Raw genomic sequence first — 26,660 nt, forward strand, 5'->3', positions numbered from 1 at the left:
CGAAGAAACAAGTAACATTGCAGAATATTCTTCGGATTACTATGATTGATTGTACGTCCTGGTTACAGATAGTTCTATTACTAATTCTAACTTAAATAGAAACGCTTAAGCCTAAATATATGTTTACTTCCCATCAATGAAACAAGTAACATTGCAGAATTTAATTAATAAGATATTTAATTACAATACAAAAACAAACCAATGATCGATCACTTCCGCATATATATTTTAATTCTGATTTTAAGATAAACATACATTCAGTAATGCATCTGATATTTGTATATCTATCTAGATGACACGATTTAATATTGATTAATCAAGGTCGTGATATTAAAAATACCTTGCACATGACAATGCACCTACATGCTCACGAATCACTAATTGCTCAACGAGCCAACGGCGACAACTACTTCTTTTTCGAGAGAATTACACATAAATACAATAGAAATTTAAAAATACTCAGATTTACAAGTAATAATTAAAAAATAGCTACAATTTCAAAAGTAATACAAATTTAGCCATTTTTCATGTAAAGATAAATTTGAAATAAAACACTATTCAAAATCCGAAAAATATTCCAGCATAATATACTGGAGTTCGAATTTTTTATATTTGAACTTTCAGCATAATATATTGGAGTTGCAACATAACATACTGGGTTTCAGCATAATATACTGGAGTTCCAACATAATATGCTGGAAGTTAATGCACAGGTGCTCCAATCTCCAGTATATTATGCTGGAATTTTCCGTGTTGCAACAAAATAATGACTATTTTTCAATGACTTTGCAAACGCTAGCTATTTTTCAATTATTGGTCCAAAAACTAGCTAGCCCGTGCTATTTTCACGTACAACCCACACACACACATTGCAACACTTGGGTCAAATCTAGTAAGGACTTCAAACCCGATCCATTTTTCATTGGGTTGTTGGACCAAGTGATAAGGGACGTAATTTTTCTTTCTTTTTTCTCTCTTTCTTTACCGTAGAATGATGTCACCGACATCATACTCAACGTTTCTTCATCATCATTATCGCCATGTTATTCCCACCTTCACTATTTCATGTTGCGCTAATTAACTAACTATGGAATATGTAATATGGCCAATCTTTTTGGCTAGTGTTGTCCATTTTATATAGGCATAAGCCTATTTAGAAGAAGAGTTGGCTGGCAATATTTTTACTTGGAGCCAAAGTATCATTGTGTGGTAGAGATTGGTTGGTCAATTTCCTTTTTTCTTTTTATTAGTTCTTGGAGTTCAAGTTTGGGTCCTATAAAAGGAGGGTCATCTCTCTCATTTCAAACACACATTCAGATACAAAAGTAGAAATATTTCTACTAGCTTTTGTCTTCCTTGAGTATTTAGCAAGAGAGTGAGTGTTGGAAAACACTTGTGTGAACCCTTTCTTTGAAGTGATTGTTGTGAGGTTATTCTCTTGGGGTATTTGGGACTAATTAGAATATTTACTCTAATTTTATACTCTTTTTTGTACTCTTGTTGGTATAGTAAAATTGTTTCTCTCTGCTTGTGGATGTAGGTCTCCTTGACTGAACCATGTTAAATTTATGCCTTCTTTATATGTTTTAATTACCGTTATTATCAATTTGCATTGTCTTTGTTATTGTCATTATACCATTGTTTGGCTAAATTCCGTACTACCCGAGTTCTCAATCCTAACAAATTGATATCAGAGCTGGATCTAACTAGGTTAGTTTAAATAGCCAAAATGACTCTAGCAAAGACTTATGTTGAGAAATTTGATCGAAGTGCAAACTTTGGAATGTGGCAATTAAAGATGGAAACTATCCTAATTCAGGATGGCTTAGATTTAGCACTACAAGGAAAGGAGAAGAAGCCGGAAAAAATGACGGACGAGGAGTTTGCCATCGTTGACAAAAAGACAAAAGCATGTATCGTTTTAAATCTCTCAAATGAGATTTTGTGTGAAGTTGCTGCAGAAAGCTCAGCCAAAGGCATATGGGAAAAGCTGAAAACCCTATATATGAAAAGAACAGTAGAAAACAAGCTTTACCTAAAGCAAAAACTCTACACTATTCGTATGGCTAAAGGTACCTCTATACTTACACATCTTGATACTTTTGATTTTCTTCTTATGGATTTAAGTAACATAGATGTTGAAATCAAAGATGAGGATCAAGCTGTATTATTGCTTGTTTCTTTACCCCAATCGTTTAAGCATATTAGAGATACTATGTTTTATGGAAATGATAATATCTCTTATAAAGATATCAAATCTATTTTGAAATCAAAAGAACAGATAGATAGAGATATTACTGGGGAAACGAGCGGGAACCAAGGAGAAGGCTTGTTTGTAGGAGATTCATCCAATAAGAAAGATTCAAGTAGTGAGAGACCTAAATCAAGGTCAAAATCCAGATACAGAAATGTCATGTGCAAATACTGTCATACGAAAGGCCACATTATTTCTGAATGCTTTAAGTTGAAAACAAAGAAAAGCATACAGAAAAGAAAAATGAGCACAAAATTACTGACATTGCCGAAGCAAGTGTAGTTGCTGATGAGACTGAGGGAACTATTTTTTTAGCAACTAATAATAGTTTCAAATCTAACAATGAGTGAATTTTAGATTCGAGTTGTTCTTATCATATATGTCCCGATCAGGATTTATTTACCACATATGAATCTATTGGAGGTGGAGTTATCTTGATGGGCAACAATGTTGCTTGCAAAGTTATTGAAAAAGGTACAGTCTGAATCAAAATGCACAACGGTGTGGTGAGAACTCTCACCGTTAGACATGTTCCCGACTTGAAGAAAAATCTCATCTCTTTGGGCACTCTAGAATCTCTTGGGTGTAAGTACACAGGTGAAGGTAGAGTTTTGAAAGTTTCTCATGGTGCTCTTATGAACGTGAAAGCACGCAGATCCGGTACGTTGTATACTCTATTAGGATCTACTGTTACAGGTGTTGCTGCAGTTTTGATATCAGATAAATCAGATTCTGACATCACCAAATTGTGGCATATGCGATTGGGGCATATGAGTGAAAAAGCCTTTCTATCCTCAGCAAAAGAGGTCTCTTGCGTGGCCAAAATACCGAAAATATGGAGTTCTGTCAATATTGTGTGGTCGGGAAGTAGAAAAGAGTCAGCTTCAAATCTCCAGCAATTCATAGAACAAAAGGTACTTTGAATTATTTTCATTCAGATGTTTGGGCCCTTCACGTACCTCGTCAAAAGGTGATGCCAGGTATATGTTAACTTTCATTGATGGTTATTCAAGAAAAGTTTGGGTTTATTTCCTGAAAAATAAAAGTAATGTTTTCTTAACTTTCAAACAATGGAAAGTTTTGATTGAGAAGCAAACATGAAAATAGTTAAACGGCTTAGAACAGATAATGGCTTGGAATTTTTTAATGATGAATTCAATGAATTTTGCAAGAATGAAGGAATTGCTCGACACCGTACTGTGAGAATGACACCTCAGCAAAATGGTGTGACAGAAAGGATGAATAGAACTCTATTGGAAATGGCTCGTTGCATGATTTCAAATACTGGGTTGACAAATGCCTTTTGGGCAGAAACTATCTCTACAGCTTGTTATATCGTCAACCGTGCTCCTTCTGCACCCTAAAACTTTAAGACTCCAGAGGAAATGTGGTCAGGTACTCCTGCTAATTATTCTGATTTAAAGATATTTGGTTGCCCTGCATACATGCATGTAAATGATGGAAAATTAGAGCCAAGGGCTAAAAAGTGCATTTTCCTTGGGTATGCATCTGGGGTGAAAGGATACCGACTATGGTATCCTGATCCCATGGCACCAAAATTTATAATTAGCAGAGATGTAACCTTTGATGAATCCTCTATGTTACATTCTAGAAAAGAGTCTACTAGTTCTTTTAATACAGATAAAGGGAATAATACACAGAAGCGGGTAGAGATTGAGATTGGCATTCCTTATGAGCCAAGCTCATCAACTTTGGAGCAAGATACAGTTGAAACTCCTGAAGTTGAGCCAGGAGCTAAAATTTCTAAAGTTGAGACTCCTAAAGTTGAACCAGAAGAAGAGGAGTATTCTATAGCCAAACATAGACCAAGAAGAAAAAGTAAACAACCATTAAGGTTAGGAGATTATGTTTCATTTGCTTTTCGATTGCACAAGAAACTGAAGAAATTGGAGAACCATCAAAATATTAAGAAGCAGTTTCTGGTGCTGATTCAGCCAAGTGGCTAATTGCAATGAATGAAGAAATTGAGTCTCTCCACAAGAATGGTACGTGGTCTCTTGTGAAGCCGCCATCAGGAAAGAGAATTGTTGGTTGCAAGTGGGTCTTCAAGAAAAAGAATGGCATTTCAGGAGTTGAAGATGCGAGGTATAAGGCACGATTAGTTGAAAAGGGCTATAGCCAGGTACAAGGGGTTATTTTAATGATATTTTCTCACCTTTTGTTAAACATAGCTCTATCCGTGTCTTGCTTGCTTTAGTTGCCATGTATGATTTGGAATTGGAACAACTTGATGTTAAGATAGCTTTCTTACATGGCGAACTTGAGGAACAAATATACATGCATCAACCCCAAAGATTTGAAATTGAAGGAAAAGAAGATCACGTTTGTTTGTTGAAGAAATCCTTGTACGGATTAAAACAGTCTCCAAGACAATGGTACAAAAGGTTTGATTCGTTTATGTTGGGTCATGGTTATTCGAGGAGCATGTATAATAGTTATGTTTACTTCCGGAAGTTAAATGATGGTTCATTTGTATACCTATTATTATATGTTGATGACATGCTCATTGCTGCTAAGGATTTGACAGAAATTCACAATTTGAAAGGTCAGCTGAAGAGTGAATTTGAGATAAAAGATTTGAGAGCAGCTAAGAAAATCCTTGGCATGGAGATCAAGAGAGATCGAGAAGCCAATAGGCTATTCCTGACCCAGAAGAAGCACTTGGAGAAAGTCTTGGAGAGGTTTGGCATGAAAGATGCTAAACCAGTAAGTACCCCTCTTTCTGCTCATTGTAAGTTATCAGTTGCTCAATCATCGCAGTCAGAGGAAGAAAAGAGGTATATGGCACAAGTACCTTATTCCAGTGCAGTCGACAGTATTATGTATGCAATGGTGTGCACACGCCAAGATATTTCGCAGGCAGTAAGTGTGGTGAGCCGATATATGGCTTGCCCTGGTAAAGCACATTGGCAGGCTGGGAAATGGATTCTCAGATACTTGCGAGGTACTTCAAACACATGTTTGGAATTTGGGAGAAATATTAATACTTTGGTTGGTTTTGTAGACGCAGATTATGTCAGTGATCTTGACAAAAGAAGATCACTAATAGACTACGTATTTTGCATTGGTGGTCGTGCTATCAGTTGGAAAGCTACATTACTACATGTAGAAGTTTTATAATAAATCTATCAAAGAAGCCTTATGGTTGAAGGGTCTCTTTGCTGAACTTAGTTTGCACCAATGTGGTATTATCATTTTTTGTGATAGTCAAAGCACCATTCACTTGACTAAAGATCAAATTTATCATGAGAGGACGAAGCATATTGATATCAAGTACCATTTTATCCGGGAAATCATTGTTGATGGAAAAGTCTCTGTTAAGAAGATCAATACTAGAGACAATCATGCTGACATGTTCTCGAAACCTCTTCTAGTGTCCAAGTTCAAGCTTTGCCTGAACTTGATTGGCATTTATGAAGAATGATTTCGCCCACTAGGGCTTTTGCGGAGAAGGCGGAGAAAATTTACTATATCAGTCAAAATTAGGCCAAGGTGGAAATTTGTAATATGACCAATCTTGTAGTGGGGTCCATTTTATATAGGCATAAGCTTATTTGGAAGAAGAGTTGGCTGGCAATATGTTTACTTGGAGCCAAAGTATCATTGTGTGATAGAGATTGGTTGATCAATTTCCTTTTTCTTTTTCTTAGTTCTTGGAGCCCAAGTTTGGGTCCTATAAAAGCAAGGCCATCTCTCTCATTTCAAACACACCTTGAGATACAAAAGTAGAAATATTTCTACTAGCTTTTGTCTTCCTTGAGTATTTAGCAAGAGAGTGAGTGGTGGAAAATACTTGTGTGAACCCTTTCTTTGGAGCGATTGTTGTGAGGTTATTCTCTTGGGGTATTTGGGATTAGTTAGAGTATTTACTCTAATTTTGTGCTCTCTTTTGTACTTTTATTGGTATAGTGAAATTGCTTCTCTCCGCTTGTGAATGTAGGTCTCCTTAAACGAACCACGTTAAATTTGTGTCTTCTTTATCTGCTTTAATTACTGTTTTATCAACTTGCATTATCTTTATTATTGTCATTATAACACTGTTTGGCTAAATTCCGCACTACCCGGGTTCTCTATCCTAACAGAATAAGATAGGAACAAATTCAGTTGTATTTAGAAAATTACAAAAGCTACAACATACAAATTGTTGCGACTAAATTAAAATAATTAATATCTTGTAAAACTTTTCAATTTGGATTTAGAGAAAATGAGATAACTTATGCAATTGTTAGAATTTAATTTAAACCCAACGGGCAAGGAAAATTAACTTTTTAAATGTAATTGTAATAGTTCCAAAAAAATATACGTATACAATAATTGGACGGCCAAGGAGAAGAGAATTTCTAGAAATCCTTTTCGTTGAGAATTTTTTGTTTGATTCAACTCCACTTTGAGAATCGAGAAATATTTATCTCAGCCAAGAATATGAGAAAAGCCATTCTTAAAAGCAAGTATGCATAACCATAATAGTAAAGAGAGAGAAGTGCAATAGTAATTGCAGGTTTTTATGTAATTAAATTCTTGAAAATTTTCAAATATTTATTTTTAGGGAATACAATATTATTTTGTGTCCTAAAAGAAAATATGTTTGCTTTTATAGTTAAGTTTTATCAACAAAATAAGAGCTGGCATATTTACTAAAGCTCCAACTTGAATTTGGAGTCACAAAAGCTCAAATCTTTGTGTCTGAACACCCAGTTTTCTCCGTCAAAAAATACCTAGTGTTCTTCGTGTGAATTTTTTTCTTATATATGGTAAATATAAAGTATTTTAAATTTATAACATTTTGGCTAAAGCTCAAATTTGGAATTTATGAGATTATTTTTTGACCAGCTTTTGATGCACCATTTTAAAAAATAATTTGCTTCATATCTGTTAAGATTAGGATTGTATTGTATTTAATTTATAGCCACATTTTTTAAGAAGGGCTATTGTTGCAATCAGTCGGTTAAGTTAGTTAGTGGCAGTTAGATGAGTAGCTTAGTTAGTTACAGTTGTACAACAACTTATATAAGTAGAAGTACTATCATTTTTCCTTTTCAGTTAGTGAAGATCATTTTCTCAACTCAGTCCAAATTCTCTCTTCTCGAAGCTTCTTAATTCTTTCCGCTCGATGAATCTCAGCTATGTCAGTTGAGCTCAACTCAAACTCTTCCACTAATCGTCAAATTTGTCATAGTATTAGAGCATATGCTTCATCTATTGAGGTAGCTCACGATCGTTTACTTCATTTGCGTCCTCAAAACTCTATGATTTCAGTTTGGGGATTTAGGTTTTCTTCGAGATCGTAATTCAATATTTTTTTGAGGTTTATTCAAAGTTGTGTTCTACTATAAGTTCGTCTAAAATCATCGATTTACAACAATTCAATTTGCAATTCTCTAAGGATCGTGTGTTTCTGTGTTGTCTCTAGTACTCTGCACTTGTTTTCAATTCACGATTCGATTGTTTATTCTGTGATTCGTAATTTGAGCAATGACTGGAGATAAGGAAAGTACTGGGGATAAGGATACCTTAAACACCACCAGTCCGCTGTACATGCACCCATCCGAGAGTGCCAACTCAGTATTGGTGCCTGTAGATTTCGATGATACAGATACATATCTTGGAGGAGAGGTGTGCTTAGATCTCTCTAAGTGAACAATAAGATTGGATTCATCACAAGGAAATGTCAAAAACCAGCAATTGGACATGCAACTTTGACTAGTGGGGAGAACGTGAAGATATGGTGACTTCAGGGATCCTGATTCTCTTTCAAAGGATCTAGCAGATAGTCTGCAATATGTGAATGATGTCAAGGAGTTATGGCAAGAATTAGAGGACATATATGATCAAACGAATGGTGCAAAGCTGCACAATGAATGCACTTACACAATGTAGTTGTCAGTGCATTTGTGGAGATGAAACTAATATGCGTAAGATTGAGCAAGATAGAACACTAATACAGTTCTTAATGGGGCTAAATAAAGTATTCACAATGGTGAGAGGAAGTATATTGATGATGAATCATCTACCTAATATTGCACAAGCCTTCTCTATCCTCATACAAGAAGAAAAGCAAAGGGAAGCCAAACCACATAATCAACAACTTATGATTGAGTTCACATCCCTAAATGTAAATGGTCCAGGGAACAACAATTTCAGGACAAACTACAACCAATACATGAACACTTCTAGTGGAAATAATAGCTATGGAAGAGGCTATATGGGAAACAAACCTAGACCATTCTGTGATTTTTGCATGAGGTCGGGGCACATCAAGGATAAATATTACAAACTTCATGGATACCCTCAAAACTTGAAGTACAATAATGGCAATAAGAAAAATAAATTAGCAGCAAATATGTTTGACACGACAAATGATAGGATGAGTGCTGCAGATGAAGGAGGAAACTTTTAGGAACAAGGTCGAGCTATGCAACAATCGAGCAAGGAACAATATGGAAGACTCCTCAGCATACTAGAAAGCTTCAAAAATAGAAACAATGCAGACAACTCAGGTTGAGAGCTTTTTGTGATTCAGATTGGGTAGCCTGCCCTGAAACTAAGAAGTTAGTTAGTTGTTACATTATATTGTTTGGGGACAGTCCAATTAGTTGGAAGTCGAAGAAACAATCTACTGTGTCTTTGTCTTCTGCAGAAGCAGAGTACAAGTCTGACAGAAAGGTGGTTGCAGAACTTGTATGGTTGTCCAAGCTGCTTGAAGAATTGACAGTGCCTTTAACTCTTCCCATTCCAGTCTACGGTGATAATCAAGCAGTTTTACACATTGCAAAGAATCTAGTGTTTTATTAGCAAACAAAATACATAGAAGTGGATTGCCATTTTAGGGACAAGCTACTTGAAGGGTTGATTTCTTTGCATTATGTCCACACAAAAGAGCATTTGGCAGACATCTTTACCAAGTCCTTAATAGGAATCAAGCACTCTTCTTTACTACGCAAGTTGGCAGTGAGTACCTCCCTTCCAACTTGACCGGGGGGAGGGAGGGATATCAAGATTAGGATTGCATTATATTTAATTTATAGCCACATTTTTTAAGAAGGGCTATTGTTGCAATCAGTCGGTTAAGTTAGTTAGTGGCAGTTAGATGAGTAGCTTAGTTAGTTACAGTTGTACAACAACTTATATAAGTAGAAGTACTATCATTTTCCCTTCTCAGTTAATGAAGATCATTTTCTCAACTCAGTCTAAATTCTCTCTTTTCGAAGCTTCTTCAATCTCTCTAAGCTCGATGAATCTCAGCCATGGTAGCTGAGCTTCAACTCAAACTCTTCCTCTAATCGCCGATTTTGTCAATATCAAATAGATATAGAATTTTTACTTGGTGTTCTTACTCATATTGTCATTTGACTTTGGTTTTGACTTTTGAAAAAACTAATTTTGAAAATAGTAAATTGGAAAAAAATGGCTAACTTCTGTAAATGCATGTTTTTAGTCGAAAAATAAATTCAAACACCAAGGCGACATATATCCCTCGAGTCCGGAACCCAATTGTGGTTCTTTTGGACTCAAAATACATAAATAGGTGGGAAAAAGGTGACATTTTTATATATAGCGCCATAATACTTGGTGCTATAAAGTAACGTTAACTGTGATGTTACTGTATAGCACCAAGTATTGTGGCGCTACACTGAAAAAGCTGACATGCCCAGATATAGCGCCACAATACCTGGCGCTATACATAAGTTTTATATATAGCACCTGGTATTTTGGCGCTATACTCCCTTTTCCTAGCCCCACCAACAATTCCTGACTTCAATAATTCAAAAGCGTATAGTGCCAACTTTTTGGGCGCTATATATATATATATTTATAGATAAATAAATTCTCGGCTAGCCATTTCCTATATAAAGAGGTTAGGATTATATAAAAATTCATTCAAATTTTTTTTAACTCTTATTGAAATGTTTATTGTTGTTAAATTCTCCAACATTTTTTCATTATGTCTGAAGAGCGTAGAATAAGAGTTTCATTATATTGGGAGGGTGAGGTTGTGATGGAGAATAACTCTGTGGGCTACAGTTTACCTGCTCAGTGTCATGTTAAATTGCCACTTACAATAGAGTACGATAAATTGATATCGTTGTTATGCAAAAAAATGAGTGTGAGGAAACGTTCAGTGATACTTAAAGTAACCGGAAGATATCCGTATTCCGTCACTCCTCAAGGGATTGCTTATTACTCGGAGTTTAACATCGACGATGATGAAACTTTGAGTGATTTTCTGAGGACTCCGGACGAATGCCGGGAATTTCTTGTAATCACAATGTTGGAGATGTACGTGAAGGTCGAAGACGTTCCAAAAAACGAGGTTATGCATAGTAGAGATAACCCCCAGTCATCGGGTGGTTATTCTGGAGCAATTTTTGTCAGACAGGTTCCGAATGAAAGAGTTTTCCTTGATTTAAACTTATCACCGCCGACGAATGAGCAGCGAGAAAATAATTTATACCCTGCTTTCCATAATTCACAAGACGAGTAGTAAACTTCAATTTTCATTTGTGTTAATTATTTATATTTTTGGCGTTTTGAATTTGTATTAACGCTCATATATTTAATAGGAGGTACCGACCAGATATGAATTTTACAAGTGGCCCATCCGGTAGTCATCACCTAATTGAAAATGTCCATCATAGAATTTCATTACATTACGACTTGTAAGTGAAGTGATATAGCCATTTGGAAAGCATTTATTAATTTCAGTAGCTTGTATTTTTGTTGGTTATGCAGGGAAAACGAGCAAGTTGAACCACCCGTACTCACTCAATTGACCGAAAACGACGTATTAGATCGGGATCTGGCAGATGCACAGAGTGAGGAACAAAACAGTGATTACGATAACAATGCCGATGAATCCGGAGACGAGACACCCTTTTATTGTGAAGATGGTGATGAGCAGGATGAGGAGGAAGGACCTGATTTGAAGAGAGGACCCCCTAGACGAAGAGTGTACGAGTCTGAAATGTCGTTTCATTCAAGGGAGATTCCTTACATTGATAACTTGCCAACCGTGCTGGATGTGGAAGCTCTCACAAGGGATTTTGATGAAATTCGGACAACAATATGGGATGAGTCTAGACCAACGGTGCTTGCAAAGGGGATGCTTTTTCCTGATAAAGCGCGCTTAAGCAGGGCTTGTAAAATGCACAACGTAAAAGATATCGTGAAATGCAAGTATGGGAGTCAAGTCCAATGGTATACAAGGTTGTTTTCCGCAGGTGGTTTTGGCCATGTAATTGGATGTTGCGTGCGATCAAGAAGAGGACAGGTATGTGGAAAGTGGGTAAATACATTCCCACCCACACATGCGAAATGGACATATTCAACGGGAATCACTTCAACTTGGATATTGACTTGATTTCTCTTGTACTTATTCCGCACCTCGAAGCGTCCATAAGGTATACAATCAAAGAGTGCATTACATCAGTCCACCAGGAATATGGCCATACCATTACGAAAAGAAAGACATTTCTCGGGCGCAAACGGGCGTTTGAAATTGTGTACGGTAATTGGGATAAGTCATTTGCATCTCTGCCAAAGTATATGGCCGCACTGTAGCACTTTAACCCCGGGACAATTATTGAATGGAAGCTTGAGAAGAGTTCGAGAACACCAGAATACATATTCAATTACGTGTTCTGGGCATTTAAGCCAGCAATTGATGGTTTTTCGCATTACCGGCCCGTAATATCCATAGACGGAACTCATGTCTATGGAAAGTACGATATCAAGCTATTGATAGCCGTGGTAGTGGATGCTAATGGACAAATATTTCCTCTAGCTTTTGCTGTTTGTGCCAATGAAAGCACATAGACGTGGACGCTGTTTTTGAACCACCTAAAAGAGCACATTGTCAAACAACGTTCAGGTATTTGTCTAATATCTTATCGGCACGGTGGTATATTAAGTTCTGTGGAGAACTTGCCTGCATGGCTAGAACCTTATGCATACCACTGTTACTGTGTAAGGCACTTTAAGTCCAATTTCCAGAAGGCACATCCCAACAAGAATCTACATGATTTAATGTGGATGATAGCAACAGACCACCAACAACATAAATTCCGGAGGCATATGGATTCTATCAAGCAAGAAAACGAGGCAGCCTATCGTTGGTTAATGCGACATGACCCTGAAAAGTGGACGTTGCATGCGGGTGGTGGCAGACGATGGGGAATTCTTACTACAAATGTGTCAGAGTCATTCAACGGGTTATTGAAGTCGTCAAGAGGATTTCCCGCCACAGCCATGGTGCGGATGTCGTTCAAGCAGATGGCGGAGAGGTTTGTTGAACGATATACAACTGCAACAGAATTAATGGAGAGGGGTGTTGAATTTATGCCCGTGCCTATGAAGAGATTTGAGCACATTGACATTCATTTTTGCAGTATGATAATAAAAGAGGTGTTTTTGAAGTTCGCACCGCTATCCATAATAATCGGGGTAATAATGTACATACCCTAAATGAATCTGCAAAGTTATGCTCATGTGGGAAATGGTCCATCTACCACATGCCCTGCTCACATGCCATCAAGTGTTTTCAACGTGTTGGTTATGCGGAGACCAACTATGTTGATCAACAATATAGTGTTTCCAAGTACCTAAACACATATAGTGGTCAGTTGCAGCCAGTGGGTGCTGAGCATTATTGGCTTCCGGAACTATTTAAAATGGTGTGTAACAAGTCCTATTTGCGTAAAAGACAGGTGCAGAAGAGAACGCGTATACGGAAGCAAATGGATGTTAGTGACACCGTTTATGCGCGCAAATGTGGTATATGCTCGCAAATAGAACACAACCGTCATAAATGTCCTTCAGCTGGTTTGGGTGGCAAAACTAATCAAGCTCGTGGTGGGTGTTCTTCTAGTGTACCTAACTACCCATGAGTTGATGTTGTAATAATTAGTTGTTATGTCTATGTTGCAAGATTTATGAAATAAAATTATGCTTGTTAATTATGATTTGTACTTTCCCATTTTACCTATTTAAATAATAATTTAATAAAATTATCTGTATATTTATTATGTGTGTGTTGTCTTGTCGAACTGAAAAAGCTGACCAGCTGACATAAAGTTGTCTTGTCAACATCATGATATTTAACACGCAAAATATAACGCCATTAGATAGTACGTTATGTGTGTGTTGTCTTGTCGAACTGAAAAGCTGACATAAAGTTGTCTTGTCAACATCATGATATTTAACACGCAAAATATAGCGCCATTAGATAGTACGTTATGTGTGTGTTGTCTTGTCGAATTGAAAAAGCTGACCAGTTGATATAAAGTTGTCTTGTCAACATCATGATATTTAACACGCAAAATATAGCGCCATTAGATAGTACATTATGTGTGTGGTGTCTTGTCGAACTGAAAAAGCTGACCAGCTGACATAAAGTTGTCTTGTCAACATCATGATATTTAACACGCAAAATATAGCGCCATTAGATAGTACGTTATGTGTGTGTTGTCTTGTCGAACTGAAAAAGCTGACCAGCTGACATAAAGTTGTCTTGTCAACATCATGATATTTAACACGCAAAATATAGCGCCATTAGATAGTACGTTATGTGTGTGTTGTCTTGTCGAACTGAAAAAGCTGACCAGCTGACATAAAGTTGTCTTGTCAACATCATGATATTTAACACGCAAAATATAGCGCCATTAGATAGTACGTTATGTGTGTGTTGTCTTGCCTATAAATAACAGGCTCATTGTAGTTATTTTGTGTGCTCAAAATTTACTAAAAGCAAATATTTTATTAAAAGTAAGGTTTTTTTTTTACTAAAAGCAAATATTTCACAAATGGCTCAACCTCTTCATCCACCAAAGTGCAACTGTGGAAAAGCATGCTTGATGCAAAATTATTGGGACGGTGGTGAAGTTGGACACTGCTACTGGCACTGTATGAACCCGTTTTACATGGTTCCCCGCGAACCTATTTGTGATTTTGAGGAATGGGTTGATGAACCATGTTGTCAGGAATGTTACAGAGAACAACTGCAGTTTCTTCATAATATGTGTTTAAGACAACGTGAACATGAAAAAGAAAGCAATAGAATTATTGCAGACTTGAGGGCGAAAGTGAAGGAGGTGAGAGAAGAAAAATGGAAAACACAATGGAATTGTGAAGCACAAAAGGAACGTAAAAAAATATATAAACTGGAACTTGCGGAGGTGAAGGCGAAACTGAAAGAGGTAGAAGAAGAAAAAGAACAACTGGAAGAACGATTTAAGTGGTTGGAGCGGAGAATAAATGCCAACTAGGGCTAAACATTGGCATGTATGTGTTTAGTGTATTTTTCATATTTCATGTATTTTTATTATGTTTGCCTGCTTTGTTTGTGTTTGTGTTTGTGTTTCTGTTGTAGTAATGTTTTCCTTGTTTGTTGTACTAAATTTTATTTTAATTGAAGTAGAAGTTAAGTTTAAGTGCTTGTGTTGTACTAAATTTTATTTTATTTGAAGTGGAAGTTAAGTTTAAGTGCTTGTGTTGTTCTAAATTTTATTTTATGAAATTATCAAACGAATGGAGAACTAAAAAAAGTAATGGGCATATTCGATTAAATATTGTTGTTAATATATACAAAAATATTGTTTACACCATGTCAATGTGTCCCGCATCCGGTGTGTCTCAATGCAGCCGCTGGCCTGAGGCACATCCCCTCCCGCCCGGGTACGCTATCAGGATCATCATCATCAAGTCGTCTCCTTATAGCCGGATGCGGCGCAGGATGACATGTATCGGTGGTGCTGTCAGCTCCAGTAGAAGGCTACATAATAATATGAAACTTAGTATAGAAAACTACATAACAATTCACAACAATTTATATTGTCTTACCATCATCGTGTCTAGATCCTGAATGTAGTCATCTGTCGTTGCATCGCATGAAGCCTTAAAAAGGAAATTAATAATGTTATATAGAAAACTACATAACAATTTACAACAATTTATATTGTCTTACCATCATCGGTCGATCCTCAACAGTGGTAGACGGGCCTGGGAAGTATCTACCCCAATCCACTCCTTGAATATCCGAGCCCGTGATCAATAATTGACCCGATGGGATCACCTGCGATGGCACTGGAGTGCGATAAATTCCAAGGCTGTAAGATGGCATGTCCGTCTCATGCATGCCACCTGCCATATCAGCAGCAACATCATCAGCATGAGCCTCAATTCCCCCTTGCTGGGGACCACCTCCTCTCCGCCCACGACCACGTCGTCCGACACCACCAGCTCGTCGGGCACCACCAGCTCGTGGGATACCACGACCTCGATGGTACTGCGCTGGGTCCATATAATCAGCCTCGTGTGCCAAACGCTGATCCGATCAGGCTCACTGCAATGTCTGGGCAGCCACATCCATGAATCGATGACTATACTCCTGCATGGCCACAGGATCGTGGACATAACTCTGCATCTGCTGCCCCATATGATAGACGGTATGCAATCCAATTGCCTGCACAAAGTAAAAAATATAAACTACATATTTGGCACTAAATTACAGGTATATAATTAATAATAACATAAAACATACCAGGGCCTCGTGTCTCCCGACGTATGGGACGTACCGACCGTGTGCCTGATAAACTGGGTTCCCGATAAAAAGTCCGGAAACAGTGTGGTACCATGCCATATAACGTTGAATAGGAAAGTGTTGCGGAGGTGGGGTCAAGTCCCCTCGCCTGTCCCAAGTACCCAACTGCTCGTTAAGCCATGCCATAAATGTGTCGTCCGCCTTGGACCGATCATCCCTCTCATAATGCAAAGCATACCATGCAGGCGGAGTGGGTATAGGCTACGACATGCCAAACTGACGAAATACTCGCTCGGAGGTATGATGCTCGACAATATCGAGGCATATGAGCAGGACAGAAGCCCTCCAAATATGTCGACCGAACGTGCAATACGCTGGCAGGGTGCCTATCACCTCATCGATGTACGACGTCCAGATGAACTATCAAATAAGAACACAAACCATTAGTATGCGCAACACTAAGTTAATCTATAACAGGTAAGTTTAGTTAGATAGTCACCTGTGCGTCCTCCAGCAGATCCAACAGATCCCTGCAGAGGGGGATATTATGATGGGCATCATACTCTCGTGCAAGAGTACGATACATAACCCACCTATAAGCTAGATGGAGTTGCGGAATTTCTACATTAGCCGGTAGCTGTGGTAGAGGTGGCTGAAACTGCAGAAATCGCTCCCAGACCTAAACCTAACATACAAAGTTGACGTAAAGTATAAGATTAACTATAACTAGGTAGAATTGTAACTAATGGACATATTATTTGAATATGTTGTCACCTGTAGAAGCGGCAGAAAGCCACCAATGTCTCTCTGTGTGCCGATGCAAGCCCGACACATCTGCCTATACAAATATGAGATGACAGCACCACCCCAGCTGTAGATGGCTGTATCCTCGAACCGGGCAATATGATGCAGAAAACGGAGGCTCACTAGGTTCCCCGAAGTGTTCGGGAACAAGACCCCCTCAAATAGAAGGAGCAACAACAGCCTCGTATATCGATGTACATCCACCTCCGCTAACTCGTCGGTGATAGTATGGTGGATCTGCACCAGGTGGTCTCTAATGGGGACCAACTGTATACGACTGGACCCAGACGCTACCTCTTCGTCCATGAAACCCGTGAGCATGTGCAGCATATCCCAATATGCCTGCCGCGAATAATATCTCATGGTCGCAGGCAGTAAAACTGGCAAGCCATCAGCGGACAAGCCATATAAAATCTCAGCGTCCTGGAGTGTGATGGTGGCCTCGCCGATGGGCAAATGGAAAGTGTGCGTCTCCGGTCGCCACCGCTCAATCAAGGCAGTGATCAAAGCATAGTCGAGCTGTATCCGGCCAATCCTAATAATCCTATATAATCTCATCTCCTCCAGCTAATGGACCACGCAGGGATGTAGAACGCGGGGAGGACTCAAAAACTCCCACAATAGATCCACTCTCCTGGCCCGGAAAGTCTGCGTAAGCAACTGTCCATCCCATATATACTCGGATCTATGCTGGGGCTGTAGGGCTAATAGATCCAACGTCCGGGGGTCGGGATGTATAGTCGCGTCCATGTCGTCAACTGTAAATTCATATTTTTTAATAACTTAATTGTACAAATTATATATATATATATTTATGGGTATGAGTTCCGGGCTCGATATTTTGAGGCCTAGTGGCACCAAACTATCATTAATAATTATGTATTTTTTTATAATTTAAATTCATATTTTTTAATAACTTAATTGTACAAATTATATATATATATATATATATATATATATATATATATATATATATATATATATGGGTTCCGGGCTCGATATTTTGAGGCCCAGTGGCACCAAACTATCATTAATAATTATGTATTTTTTTATAATTTAAATTCATATTTTTTAATAACTTAATTGTACAAATTATATATATATATATATATATATATATATATATATATATCATATTTTGAGGACCAATGACACAAAAATATCATTAATAATTATGTATTTTTTTATAATTTAAATTCACATTTTTTAATATATTTATGGGTTCAGGGCTCGATATTTTGAGGCCCGGGAAATACTACATATTACTACGCTACAAGGTTCTAAATTTTACTACGCTAAAAAGGTCTAGATTTTACTACGCTAAAAAATAATCTAAACTAAACATAAACAACAAATAAAACACAAAAAGGCATGAAAACATATATATATATATATATATAAATCAGGATATTAACACAAAAATTTATTTGACAAATTTATATTTTTTTATAAAACATTAATATTAAATCCGGATAAATTTAACATGCTAGTTTTGGAAAAAAAAACACAAACCAAAATAGAACACGTACAAATCAAATAATATGCCTTATTATCAAAGTTTCAACTTAAAATAAACTGAAATACCTCGATTTAGAATTTTCGGAAAGCAAATAGATTGAAATTTTGACTCCGGAAGTGTGAATCAACAATAATACGAAGCTCTACTCGAATGTGGGACCTACGTTCTTCAACTATTATGTAACGGGGGGACCCAAAAAAAAAATTAAAAAAATTGGGGGCAGCGGGTATGGGGGACCAAGGGAGTAAAAAATTGAGGAAGAGGAGAACCAGAGGAGATGAAGAAGACGGTTCGAATTATAAAACTTATGTATAGCGTGAGGTATTGTGGCGCTATACATGGGCGTGTCACCTTTTTCAGTATAACGCCACAATACTTGGCGCTATACAGTAACGATACAGTTAACGTTATTGTATAGCACCAAGTATTGTGGCTCTATACATAAAAATATCACCTTTTTTTTCTCTCCACCTATTTATGTATTTTGAGTCCAAAAAAATTACAATTTGGTTCCGGACTCACATCCCTACGTATTCTACTGCTGTCCCTACTAAATACTTAGTTAAATAAATATAAAAAGAAAGTGAAAAGAAAAAAAAATCGTGCAAGTGTAATAACGAAATTGAAAATTAAATAGTACGTGGCATGCAACGTGATTGTGCAGGGGTTTTGACTTTTTAGTCCCAGTTGTGGATACCTTTTCATTTACAAATTACAACTTAATAAGCAATAAGTGGTGAGAAATTCAAAAATAATCAGATTTATCATTCAAAAATAGTCATAATTTTAAAAGTAATTAAAATTTAGTCATTTTTAATATAAAGAAAAAGCTGAACGAAAATATTGTTCAAAATCCTGAAAAATACTGCAATATTTCCAGTATAATATACCCGCCCAGCATAATATACTGGAACTTTCTGTGTGTTGGAGTTCCAGCATAATATGCTAGAAATTCATACACAGGTGCACCGATCTCCAATATTTTATGCTGGAACTTTTCGTGTTACAACAAAATAGTGATTATTTCTCAATGACTTTGCAAATGCTGACTATTTTTGAATGATCAGTCCAAAAACTGGCTAGCTCGTACTATTTTTACCAATAAGTCAGATTACTAACAACACTTTACACTCATAGCTCTGCTAAATATGGATTTAATTTGAGATAATCCATCAATTGATGGGTTAACCATTTATATTTAATGCTATTTATATTTTAGAAACATTCATAATCCGTTTTACCTTGAAATAAAACACATTCTTTTTGGTTTGTCAATGACATGCTTGGAAAATATTTACCAGCCATATATTCTTTGTTATCACAAGTTAACTAAACACAACCTCACATACGTAAATAACACTTAAGGTGTGTTTGGCACGAAGGAAAATGTTCACTTATTTTTCAATATTTGGTTGGTGAGTGAATTTTTTTTTTTTCAAAACATCAACCCACCTTCCAGAAAATCCTCATGTTGCCTGGACTCTTCACCCCTGCCCCCCTCTCTTCATCCTCTGGGACTCTATTTTCTTCAAGAATTTAACCTTTTTTTTTAAATTCACACAAAACTAAAGGAATTAATGTGCTACTTTACTTTTTCACACAAGAACAACGTTGAAATTTGAGCTCGATAACCTAAAAAAAAATATTTTTTGTTGAAAAAGAAAGTATCCTTTCTACAACAGGAAAAAAATTTACTTATTTTGTCGAATGAAAAAACACTTTTTCTACATCATGAAAAGAAAATATTTTTTTTTGTTAAAAAAGAAAGTATCCTTTCTATGGCATGGAAAGAAACTATTCATTTTATTAAATGAAAGAAAATATTTTTTCTACATTATGAAAAGAAAATATTCAGTTCGTTGAAATGAAAGAAAATACTTTTTCACCATCATGAAAAGAAAGTACTCGTTTTCTTAAAATGAAAGAAAATATTTTTTCAATATCAGGAATATAAAATACTTAGTTTGTTGAAATGAAATAAAATACTTTTCTACGTCATGACAAAAAGTACTTATTTTGTTTGAAAAAAATACTTTTTCTATTTCAGGAAAAGAAAATACTTAATTTGTTGAAATAAAAGAAATACTTTTTCTACATCAGGAAAAGAAAATACTCGTTTTGCTAAAATGAAATAAAATACTTTTTCTACACCACAAAAAGAATTTACTCATTTTGTTGAAATAAAAAATACTCTATTTACAATATGAAAAGAAAGTATTTTTAATAATATTTCTATTTAGCGTGGGTGGTGCGAGGTTGGGATGAGTGGGGTGCAGTGGCGGATCCACCTTTGGACATATGGGTGCTGATCAACACCCATTGGCTTTGGCCAAATTATATAATATATTCATAAATAATACCTAAAAAACTTCACTAATTGACCATGAGCACCCACTATGACCACATATGGCCATCTAGAATTTAAACTAAAATCAGCAAAGCACCCACGACCTATAAATTCTGGATTCGCCACTGGTGGGGTGTGATGAGGGTAGCAGGTGAGATGATTGGGGGTGGGCGGGGTAGGGGTGATTTGGCGGGGATAGGAAATATGGTGAAGAAGGTTGAAAAAGAGTTATGGAACATGTATATCTTTTTTGATAGGAAAAATGAGTTCATGAGAAAAATATTTTCTAAGACATTTAAGCCAACCAAACATTGAAAAATCTACCAAACACACCCTTAATATGGCACGATCATGCAATGATTACTATGTCAGGTTGGATGGGAATTGAAAAAATACTAGAGCCTAGAAGTAAATTGGCTTGGCCAAGATCATATTTTACGCCCGGAAAAAAAAAGGATCATATTTTACGCCTCTAATATTTTTTTATTCATAAAATATACCACATTGCTGCGTATTATTTTAATAATATAATATTTTCAGTACAAATTGATCTGATGCGATAAATTAATATAAATATTCAAATCTCATATATGCAACTCTAGCTTGTTATCTTAATAAGACTAAAAGAGTACTGCAAAAATATGTATGTACAAGAGCAACTTTGATACAACTATTATCTTTCTTTAAAAAAGTAATTTATTAGTGGCTCCAAACAGTTTTTATTTAGATGTTACATATTATTATAATTATATATATAAAAAAAATCTCTGGCTAGTTTGCTCCTACCAATTTGTCATAATATTTATGTTGATATAAGAATTTTTTCATAGACACCACATTATTCCGACGAATACTAAGACTGTAAATAGCAATTTTAACATCGCTAATTTTAGGAAAAAAGGAATATGGTGTTAATATCATCTAGAGACAAGTCTTTCAATACCGATAAATGGCATGCCACTGTGTCAACTTGAAAAGAGTTTACCAAGCAATTTTTACAGCGTAAAAATATTTCGAGTCAACAAATTCAGGCTCAATATCATGTCAAAATCTAAAAAGCGGGTGTCCCTAACACCCTTTGGAGCTAGATAAACATTTTCATATTAGAAAAACGGGGGGTTAATAGCTTGTTCTAGAATAGTTCTTTGGACTATTATTGAAACTAATTCTATAGAAATCTCGAATTCAGCTATAGGTTTGGACAAACAAATAATCTTTTTATTAATTATGTGAACAGAGTATATAATGTCTTAGCCATAATTAGACCTTTAAGTTGGTATCTGATATCGGTGGAGAGCTAATATCCTTTGCAATTGCAACCTTAAAATTTTCAAGCGTCCAGGTTGATGTCAGTCCTATCTGAAAGCAGAGACGGCTTAGCATAACTATTAGGTACTGGTCAAGCACTGCAATGGTTAAATATAAAAAGTAATGGTTACCTCAGCCATCCTAACTGCATCTTTAATGCGTGACTTGTCATCACAATACTGCAACTAGATAACGAAAATAGGATATTTAATGGAGCCTTGTCCATACATTTGAGTTACCATAAAATCTCTAAATTACAAGTAGGGTGATGTCATGAAATACTTGTCATGAATACATCATTTCTCCATTTGTTCAAAGTAGGATATCTAGAATACCACAAGGCAATTGACTTGATTGCATTGATCCGGTTGAATTTCAAGCAAAATCAAGCATTACAGTTTAGATAAAAGCAAAATTATTGGACGATATCTCTGTTAACAAGAATCAGTTCTGCACATTAACAATAATACAAACTTTAAGTATAGAAGTCAGCATCTTTATCTCAGAAGAAAAAAGGATGCCAGCATTTGATTATATTTCGAGAGCGCATATAAGTATGACCTAATTCAACCATTAAAGGAGAGCGGAAACATGATCATTACTATGCTGAGCATAGACCTCTTTCATTAAGCAAAGAGGTAAATACCGATAACATTAATCATTAACTTGAATTCTTTTAGGAAAGGGCAAAAATGAAAGAAGATATCTTTTAGTTAGTGGAAGTGTCTAACAAATGCCAAAAGAGAGGCTTCAATTTAGGAACTTGGTTTTAAGTATGATTTCTCTAATGGGAAGTAGTTATTGGTTTCCTCTAAATCCCAAGGAGTTATCAAAGTCTAATTTTAGAAGAAAATGGGCTCTTGATAATCAAGTTTTGCTTCACTTTCTCAATGACATCAAAGGAAAATAACAAGAGTAACCAAGGAAATAATTGATTGCAAAGTCAAGGTAGAGAATTTCGAGAAAACAGAAAAGTAAAGTGTATATTTCAATATTGAATGTTTCAGATGTGTCCTTACAAATAGAATTCTGCGCCCTTATATAGGAGTATACAATAGTAACGGATTTTTCACATAATTTGGGCTAATTATCGGCATTAATGATATTGATTGCCCATTATTTTGGATTCTCATAACCGATGCATTTATTGTTATAAATGCCTTACATCTGTTATGATTCCCCTTTCTTATTTCTTTACGGTCCATGTATCTTTCCTTCTTTCTACTAATTATTCATTCTTTGCCAACTATTAGGCCCAGTGTCGTTTCGTGGGCATTTCTCCCCATGCCTTTTCTTTTTCCATCGAATAAGATTGTCACGTATTGTTGTATTATTATTCCACGTATTATGCCATGTCAGCGGTCTAGCATTTCACGTGTAGTTCTTTTTCACCACCAATACAGATAGTTCCCCACTTTCTTGAATATTCTCCACTGAATATTCGGGGAAGTGGAAAGTTTTTTATGGCGGGAATTCTTTGCTATCGTTTTTCGAATATAATCATACCCTTTCCTAAACCGATATGACATTCATCACTTTCATTTAATGATCATGCCACGTGGATTTTATCAACTGGTCCTTCAGTTTTTTGTGTCTTTCAGGGTTTTCCTGCAACCGCACCAGTCACAAAGTAACGGTTCCATTATGACACTTCATAATGACCTCAATAGTCGTGTCTTCTTATAAATACCCTTTCCTTTTTCGTCTTCTTGTCTTACTTTTGTTTTTCTTGTATTTCTTTGGTTAATCATGGCTTCCCTTGATCCTCGCAAAGTCATCATTATCGATGAATTTGCTTCCTCCAATGTACCTACTAGAAGTAGAAGAGGTGGTAGATTGCATAGCCTCGGTTCTATTTCTAAGCGTGGTTCCTCCTATCAAAGTAGTACTGCCAATCCATCTTCTTCTAGACCTAGGGCTTCTGTAACCCCAAGATCTTCTTCTAAAGATAAAGATTCAACTGAAGCATTACGTGAACCCACTGTTGATGGAGTTGTTCCTCCAGAGCCATCCTTTGTGACTGATAGTGAATCCATGAAGAGTCAAGTCTCTTCCATGGATGCTTCCCTTGATCGTGCTGATCGTTACCCAACTCTGATTACCACTAGTCTTCTCGCTCTGGTTCGAAGAGAATGTAATTGGAAACCCGACTTCCCAATTTTAGTCCCTGGTTCTAACCAAAGGATAACTTCATACCAAACTGGCTATTCCTTCGTTTATACATATCCTTTTACCCTAGGTTTTAAACCTCCTATTGACCCGGTAATCATTGAGTTCTATCGTTACTTCAATGTGTGTTTAGGACAGATTGGTCCTATTGTTTGGAAAACTGTTGCATGCCTCCGTTATTTATCAAACTTGGCTTCTATGCCTTTTAATTTTCGTCACCTACTCTATCTTTACTCTCGCAAACTATTTTGTAAAGGAGTTTTTTCTCTTGTGGCCAAAAGTAAGAGAGTATTAGTTAGCCCTGAGGATGATAGAGATCGAGACTGGTATGCTCGCTTTGTTGCTGTTCCCACTAGTGCTTTGGTGGGTAAAGAAAGGATGCCTTTTCCAAAAAATGAATTTTTGCATGTAAGTATTTGCATCTTACCTTTTTCCTTTCTCAAAATTGATTCTCATGTATTATTATTCCTACTTTTTATGCAACTATGGAAGTTTTTCAGGAAATCCCCAATTCCGTGCTTGGGTAGGAAAGTTGTTATCTGTTGCCCCTATGGAGAGAAGATTTTGAAAGTATCACTCTCAGAGATTTGGGTGGAAAGTTAAAACACACGGTACTTTTTCCCGCTTAGTCTTCTTCTTTTTCTCTTTTGCTAACTTAAGAGTTTCTCACCGTGACTCTTTTCTTTTGTTGGGATTTCTCATTCGTGGTGTTAGTCCCGCTTCTGTTTCATCTGCAAGGCTTACGGTGAGTCTTGCTCAATAAAGAATTCTGAGTTCTTCTTCAAAGAGGAAGGTTGATGGAACCCGCGGCTCGGAAGGAGAAGAAGAACCAGAGGAAGGTTCTCTAGTTCGTAGACCTCATGTTAGGAGACACGTTATTTTAGATGATGAAGCTACCCGTCCTCCAAGTTCAGCTCCTTTGAATGAGCGTGAAAGTACTACTTTAGTGAGTCCTGATGAAGAGATGATGCTCTATCACGACCCAAACCGATGGGCCACGACGAGCACCCGATACCTTACTTAATAGAGTATCAATATAACGTATCTTTTCATATCATACTATCATAGATAACTGAGCCGGAAGGCTGCCGTGAGATAAGTAGAATACAACATATGATACCAACTTATACATAAGGCATATAGGCCTATAAGACCAAAATAACCACTTGTATACTGAACATAGGCCGACAAGTCCATATAATCTTTTATGTACATGACATCTGTCTATAGGCCTCTAAGAATACATAATTTTCATAAAGGTCGGGATACAGTCCCACCATACCAAACAATACATGTCTAAATCATATTAACCAAACAAGTAACTCCGAAGCAAATGGAGCGCACCAACATCTTCCGCTGAGCTGATAGCCTAATTGGAGATCTCTTGACCTGTCTATCGGGACCTACGGGCACAAAACTATTACTCCCATGTTTTCGGAAATTAGATGTTACATTCCTTATTTTCGTACATTAATATTTCATCGTAAGTTAATCGACGTAAGTTCGGGAATGAGATTATTTTAAGATTATAAGCATTTTATGCTATTTCAAATAAGTAATGAGTAAATTCGTGAAAGTGAGAGGGTAAGCAAATCGAAGAAAATAAATTTGGTCGAAGTTTGACATTTTGGGATAAAATACAACCTGAGCTAAAATACCCATTATTTATGGACTAGTACCATACAAGGTACCACACATCCATGATAGTAAGGTGTATAAGGTATGTTAAAAGTGAGTAGTATTATAAATAATTTGAAATAATTCTTAATTATGTGGGTAATTAGTTTATTATTGGATAATGGGAAACAATTAAAGAATTATTGGATAATGATTAAACCCTCCCCCCCAACTAAGGGGTTATGTGGCAGCACCCCAATCCTAATTAAGTGACTCGTTAAAAACTTGGATAGATGGCATAGTTAGAGGGATTAGGATAACTTAGTCATCCAACAAGTAGGACACCCCCTAAAGCATTCTATAATTAATAAGACTATCACTTACTTCACATTTTGGCAATGGAAATTCTTGTTTCTTACTAACCAAATTGAATATCTTATAGAGAAGGCTGATCGTGAGCTCTTTAAAGAGCAAAACAAATACGTACCAAAAAAATTGATAACGTTGGTTGATTGATTTTGTAAAGCGTGAATTCTAAATTCTAAGATAATCAGTTAAGATATGTTAAGGCTATCTCTTCTTTCTTTTTGGCATGATCCAAATAATACAAATGAAATGAGCAAAATACGCAACTTTCATAAATGACTCTATTCATAGAAATACTAGAGGTGTCTATATTCTTGATTCCCAATATTAATTATTATTATATCTTCTGTTCATGGGTCTCAGAAAAATTCGTATTTGATAAAGTTTATCCGAAAGGCATATTGATTTTATGGCATTCCGAGAAAATCTTATTAACGTATTTCTTATGCATTTCATGTATTTATACATGTACATTGACCCATGATCAGATGGCGTTATATATGCGTATATATGTATATTATATGTATATGGGATATGGGAAAAGGTTACGACGTCATATACGCACCACCACCTGATCAGCTGGTATACCTTGATGATTTTGCCCACAGTGGCCGAGATGATATGATGGGATGCCCTCAGAGGCCTGATGATGTTATGAAACATGTACCTATGCACGACATGACATTCATACGCATATGCATGGCACTATAATTATTCCATG

The sequence above is a fragment of the Nicotiana tabacum genome, chromosome 7, assembly GCF_000715075.1.
Source record: "Nicotiana tabacum cultivar K326 chromosome 7, ASM71507v2, whole genome shotgun sequence".
Lineage (NCBI taxonomy): Eukaryota > Viridiplantae > Streptophyta > Magnoliopsida > Solanales > Solanaceae > Nicotiana > Nicotiana tabacum.